The 6,688-nt window shown below is 41.3% G+C and overlaps 1 pseudogene; it reads left to right on the forward strand.

The window, feature by feature from the left end:
- The first annotated feature begins 588 nt into the window (after nucleotides 1-588).
- Nucleotides 589-1,317, forward strand: Hprt1-ps4 (hypoxanthine phosphoribosyltransferase 1, pseudogene 4; annotated as a pseudogene).
- Nucleotides 1,318-6,688: the final 5,371 nt, after the last annotated feature.

Genomic DNA, 6,688 nt, shown 5'->3' on the forward strand with positions numbered 1-6,688 from the left:
GCTGAAGGTCCCCCCACCTCAATCAGAAAAGTTCCTTTTCTGTAGCCTCTCACAGGGGGCTTTCATTGGCCCAGGAATATGTCTGAATTAAACAAGGTTAATCAGGACCAGTCATTCACTCTGCTGGGTGCAGAGATGTCCAAATGAGATGTCACAAAAATTTCATGGCACTGTTCGAATTCTTCATTTACAATTTATATCAGAAAACAACAGAGATGGAAGTGGGTGGGTTGAAAATAACTTGCAAATAAGGAGTTCAATAGCTCAGAAAGAAAAAAACTAGAGGATTGGATTAAAAAACAATTTAGAGCCAGCTCTACTAAGACTTTGTATGCAGAAAAGGGACTGGATGCTACACGATGTTTTGATATTTGATAAGAGCCTTTGTTATGTCCTCAGTAATTCTCCTTAGATGTTCTCTGGGCAGTACACCACAGATCCTTCTCCCCACAACCACGAGGAAATTGTAGAGCACATAGGATATATCTCTTCCTCTTTTGAGATTCTCAAGCTCTTTACTCTGATGAAACACATTACTACACCCCACCGCCAGAAGATCTCTGGGCTTACCTCACTGTTTTCTCAAGCATGAGTGCCTCCTCTGCTGTCTTCCACCTCAGACCGATACCCCCTGCCCCTCCAACCCCCTTACAGCTGACCAGTTCTGTCGTGGACACGTGTACCTGTAGTCCCACCTTCATGATTAGTAATGATGAACCAGGTTATGAAATAGATTTATTTTGTATACCTAATCATTATGCCAAGGATTTGGAAAAGGTGTTTATTCCTCATGGACTGACTATGGACAGGTCTGAAAGACTTGCTCGAGATGCCATGAAATAGATGGGAGGCCGTCACACTTTTGTCCTCTGTGCTCAAGAGGGAATATAAATTCTTTGCTGACCTGCTGGATTACATTAAAGCATTGAATAGAAATAGTGATAGATCCATTCCTATGAGTGTAAATTTTATCAGACTGAAGAGCTACAGTCAAGTGGAGAAATTAAAGTTATTGTAGGGGATGATCTCTCAGTTTTAACTGGAAAGAACATCTTGATTGATGAAGAGATGATTGACACTGGTAAAACAATGCAAACTTTGCTTCCCCTGGACCAGCAGTACAGACCAAAAATGGTCAAGTTTGCAAGCTTGCTAGTGAAAACCTCTCCAAGTGTTGTACACAGACCCGACTTTGTTGGACTTAAAATTCCAGACAAGTTATTTGTTGGATATGCCCTTGAATTTAATGAATACTTCAGGAATTTTAATCATGTTTGTGTCATTAGCAAAAATGGAAAAGCCAAATACAAAACCTAAGACAGCTGAAAGTTGAATCTGCAAACATGAAGAGTCCTGTTGATGTTGCCAGTAAAAAAAATAACTGGTGTACTTGTCCTGTGGCCATCGGCTTAGCATATCTTTTTGCATGAATGTTCTATGACTTTTATGGTTTTTATTTTTAGAAATGTCAGTTTCTGCGTCCCTGAACTTTTGATTTGCACTATGAGCCCATAGGCAGCCTATCAGTTCCCTCTGGCAGATTGTCACTACCTTTCAAGAAAAACAAATCTCTTAAATTTCCACTGTTGAATAATAATATTGAGATTGTATCTGTAAGAAGGATTTAAACAGAAGCTATATTCATTTTTTAATTTGTTTTTTATTTTTAAATAATTAGGAGAGAAAGATGTGATTGATATTGTTAATTTAGAATAGTCTGTAACTCTCACTTTCATTTCACTAACAGAATCTAAGAGGTTTCCTCAGTGGAATAAACATGTTTCAGCAGTGTGGAAAAAAATAAAAATAAAAATGATTCCCCCCCTACTTTAAAAGGGGTAGTGGGAGGCAGCATTTGGGATGTAGTTAAATGATTAATTAGTTAATTAATTAATATAAAAGTGCATTACCCTTGTTGATCAACTCTCATACTTCATCGTCCAAGCTCCAAGACCAGCTAAAATGCCACTTCCCTTATGAAGCACTCTCTCTCTCTCTCTCTCTCTCTCTCTCTCTCTCTCTCTCTCTCTCTCTCTCTCTCATGTGTGTGTATGTGTATATAAGAGACAGTTAGTGAGAGGGAGGAGGGGAGTTCTGAGAACAACATGGAGGAGTCAGTCCTATCCTTCCACCTTGTGTGTGAGTCCTGGGAATTGAATTCATACTAACAGATTTGGGAGCAAGAACCTCTACCTAAAAATCCATCTTGCCAGTCCCCTAATAAAGTTTTCATATACCTCTCTGCCAAGCTACCCAAATTCTACTTTCTTGTTATTACTAGATACCAACTGTGGCTGCTACAGTGTACAATGTCTCTGCACTCTCTGTTCCCTTCCTCTCATTCACAGCAGTTTATGACCACCAGGAACAACTGAAATCATACTGCAAATTAAGGTAAGCCAAAAAATGGTCTGGGGACTCTCAGTATCATGAGCAAGTTCACAGACATGATCCTTACCCACCTTCCTTCAATTATTATCTTAGAACCTCCCGGGCTTAAACACTCAGACTTGGTTCAATTGACAGGTGAAGAATGCAAAAGAGTCTACAAATTTCAGAGAATGATATGCTGTAGGGCAGGCAGGGTCTGATGCTGACATAGATAGTTAGGTAAGCATACAAAACTCCCTTAACATGGCCAGGATGGAAGAAGGAAATGGCACCTTGTGTTGCCTGCATCCATTGTTCTGTGACTCCAGTTGTAAGTAAATGCAAAAATGGAAAGGGTAAAACAGGGGGGAAATGTTACAGAACACTCTGGCAATGGGGTACAACCAGATAGATGTAAAAATGTGAATGAAAAGGAGAACTATCATTCAAAGAACAAGCAATAGTATAAGGAGGATATAATAATAATAATAATAATAATAATAATAATAATATAATTTAAGTGAAATAAAGTAATTTTTTTCAAAAGAAGAGGTCTGGAGATATGGTTCATCCATTAAAAACTCTGGCTGTTATGGCAGAGAATGGGGGTTCAGCTCCTGGCAGCAACATCATGCTCTTCACCACAGTTGTTAATCCCAATTCCAGGGAATCCAATGTCCTCTGCTGGCCTCCAGGGGCACTGACCTGTATGCTTATGGAGTGCATGCATGCAATCAGGTTAAAGGAAAGCCAGGATTGAAATGTATTAAGCAGCTGTGGTAAAGCTGCCAGGAAAGAGTTTGAAGGGACAACACACAGTCTGAAACTGTACCACACAACACTCATGGCATGCTTGCATAGAAGAACTGGATACAGAGGGAATGGGAGCAGGAGAGATGCATGGAACAGCTGGCACAGGTGACAGGAGAAATGTGGGACTTGGAACTCACCTCTATCCTTCCTTTTTCAGTCCACACACATGAGTGTGCACCTACCTTCCCCACCACCATAAGAACTCTCAATTCTGCCCACTATCAAGACAACCGCTCTGTTCCACATGATCCCTCCTCTAACTGGGAGTGGTAGGTGTGGGACTCAGTAGAGGAAAAAATCAAAGGCTCACACCACCAAAGATGGGAGTGCAGTGTGAATACACTTGGCTTAAGCTTTGTGAAAAATGATTTAGGAACAGGCCCTTGGGCTTCAACCAAAAAACCAATTAAATGACATGGGAATGAGATATATGCAGCAAGATGGAGCACAGGCAACACACGATTGTACAGGAAGCACCATGATGCACAAAGCCTGGAATGCTCCAGGAGCACCTTGAGGATGGGACGTGTGGAGAGTGCCAGTACTCAATGAGAAGGACATGCAATACTACAGATCAACAACCTTTCTGAGCTTGAGTGTCACATGGAGCACAAAAAAAGGAGTGAACTTATGGATGACAAGAGAGTGCTTAATGCTTCTACACGGGCCCGAAGGACCACAGTGCAGGAAGTCACATTGATCAGACTGAAAGCTGCATCCCTGCCTTCAAGACATCACCAATGCTGATGGGCAGGAGAGACAAAGGGCCTGCTAGCAAAAAGCAAGGGCTGGCATCACTAACAATGAGTGGCCATTCCCCATCAATGTCCATCCCTTTCCTGGTGTGGATTAGACTCTGGCCTGAGGAGAGCATAAGAGTGCTGGAAGTATTAGAAATATTTGACATCAGGGACAAGAGGGAAATTATGTGGACAAAACCAGCAAGTTGGAATAAGAATGTGAGCAAAGCCAGCAAACAATCCAAAGACAATGGAGAAGGACAGAGAAACTGCCACAAAGGAAAACAGGTTAAAAAAACAACAAAATCTTTAGTTGCTTATCTTCAGAAAGTAGCACTGTGAGGAGGGCAAAGTAGTGCACTGGGAAGCAATTGACAGAAAGAAAGACATGGATGCAGGAAGCACAGACCAATAGAGTTTTGGGTACTCCAAGAAAAAACATAAAGCATAAGAAGACAAAACAAAACAAAAGAACAGAAACAAAAATGGTGTTTATTTTCAAGGTACACTGGGAAAAACAGCAAAGATTAGATATTCTCCTCTCCCCATAGCTCCTCAATTCTACCCATACAAGTGACAACAACCATGGAGAATGCAGAATGCCTGATATGGAAATGAAGCACAATGCTCAGTTGTCAAAAGCCTACCACAGAATATACTCAAGCAAGCAAGCAGTAGAGAAAGCAGGAAGTAAATGCACAAAGGCATAGCTTCAGCATGTGAGACTCAAGGGCAGAAAAAGGTGCCTGGAGAATCCAATGATTTTGGAGAGTCCTGTCCTTTAATGGTACCAACCAAGGACAGAGTATCAGATTAAGTCTCCAGGAAAAATATGGACAGTTTGTGAATATTAAAACAATAACAGATACAGGTAACAAATTTGTAGGCCACACAGAACAACTGAATATCATGCCTGGTTCAGTGTCCCAACAAAGTCTGATGAACAAAAGAACCATACCTCAAAGGAACAACAAGTCTATCCTATAACCATGAAAAGACACAAGTAGAAAATACCATTCTAGAATGATCGTGGCACAGGTCCAATTTGACCTCATATATCCAGAACCCTGTCCCTCATGACCTAGGGGCTTCTAGAAAATAAAAAGCCCTGATGCTCCATGGACACAGGGCAGGACCATATCAACTTGGAATATGGTGCCACATCATCCTGTAGGACTCAGAAATCCAGAGGCCAGGAGATGGGCACAAGCAGAAGAGGAAGGGGATGTGGTGGGAAAAAAAACCTCCAGAGAAGGACATTTCTTCTGGTTGACCTGATCAAGCCATGATCAACCACATAACTTGTCTCAATGGGACACACAGCAATTTCCATTCCTCCATATATATACAGGTACTACCTCCTCGATAGAGATTATTCCAAAATATGACTCCATCTCCTTTATGTACACCCCTGCTTGCTAGGACTTCCCACACCCTGGAGTGATCATTGTAGGCACTTCCATGTCCTTCTCATCAACCAGGGAACCGGAGCACTGCAGAAAATTGTCACCAGTAAGTGACACAGGACAACTGATTTGGTGATCCAAGAAACCCACTTTCTCAGGGTGAGACCTTAGACGTGGAAAGTAGGTGCAAGGTCTAGGAAATGCAACCCATGAACCTCAGGGTGTGGTTGGAGGACCTGGAGCAACCAGGAAAGAGTATAACAATGGCAGATTGCAGGAGACAGGACCACAACCAGATTCAGAAAGAGACAAGGGAGGGCAATGCTGTGAACTCAGCCCATGCTGCATAAGAGATGGAGGAGGAGGGGATGTACAGAAGTAGCTTTACCAGCGAGGGCGATAAGGGGTGTGTACCAGCAGAGGAAGACCAACCTTGGGAAGTTTAGGAAGACACCTACTGGAGCTCCCACTGCCACACCAAGACACACTTATGTGTTTATCTCTCCTCCCAGGTAGCCACCTCACATCTTAGTGATTGGTAGACCCCAATCACATCTCAGCTGACAGACCCACAACTGGTAGACAACAGTGGCTAGCCACTTCTTTCCCTTGCTGGGAACTCCCTCTAGCTCTCACTACCCAAGACCATGCAAACCTGCTGCAGCTGAGGAGTTGGGAAGCTCTCCAAACTGAACTCCATATAAAAATAACTTTACTGAGATTCATGTACCATCTACGTTATAAAAATTTTCACTCGGCTATAAGGAACTGTATTATTTAATATTAAATATTACTGTGAAAGTACTAGAAAGTAGCAACTTGCAATGTTTCTGTATGAAAATAAAGCCTGTAAAAAGGAGAAATTTAAGAAGTGTTTTGTGGTTGCCATTTATTGTGAGACATCTTCCTGCTATATTCTTAAAAACAACTTTCCATGCTAAGATGTATAAAGTAACCTAAACAGAGAATGTGAAATAGAAGACTCTCCTGATTACTTGCATAGGGAGTAACACACAGGCTTGCTCACTTTATTGTATTTTCTCTAGTGTCTACATTATGAATTGTAATTCACTCTCTGAAATATCGTTGCAACAGTAAAGAAAAATAAAGATGTTTTATGTTACTGTAACATAACAAAGCGAGTACAAAGCACAATAGACTGAATGGGTTTGCATTTGATGCTTAAGAAACATTTGTGTTGTATATTTTAAAAGACACATATAAGCATATACTGCCTAAAGTATATAAAGCCAACTGTTCTCTCAAATCTAAAGGAAACACTCCCTTAGTTATAAGTAAGGAAAGTGAAAAAAGGCATGACCAGTGTACTGGGATTTGTGTACCATCTCTGTGAACCTA

This window comes from Rattus norvegicus, chromosome X (genome assembly GCF_021556685.1).
Source record: "Rattus norvegicus strain SHRSP/BbbUtx chromosome X, alternate assembly SHRSP_T2T, whole genome shotgun sequence".
Classification (NCBI taxonomy): domain Eukaryota; kingdom Metazoa; phylum Chordata; class Mammalia; order Rodentia; family Muridae; genus Rattus; species Rattus norvegicus.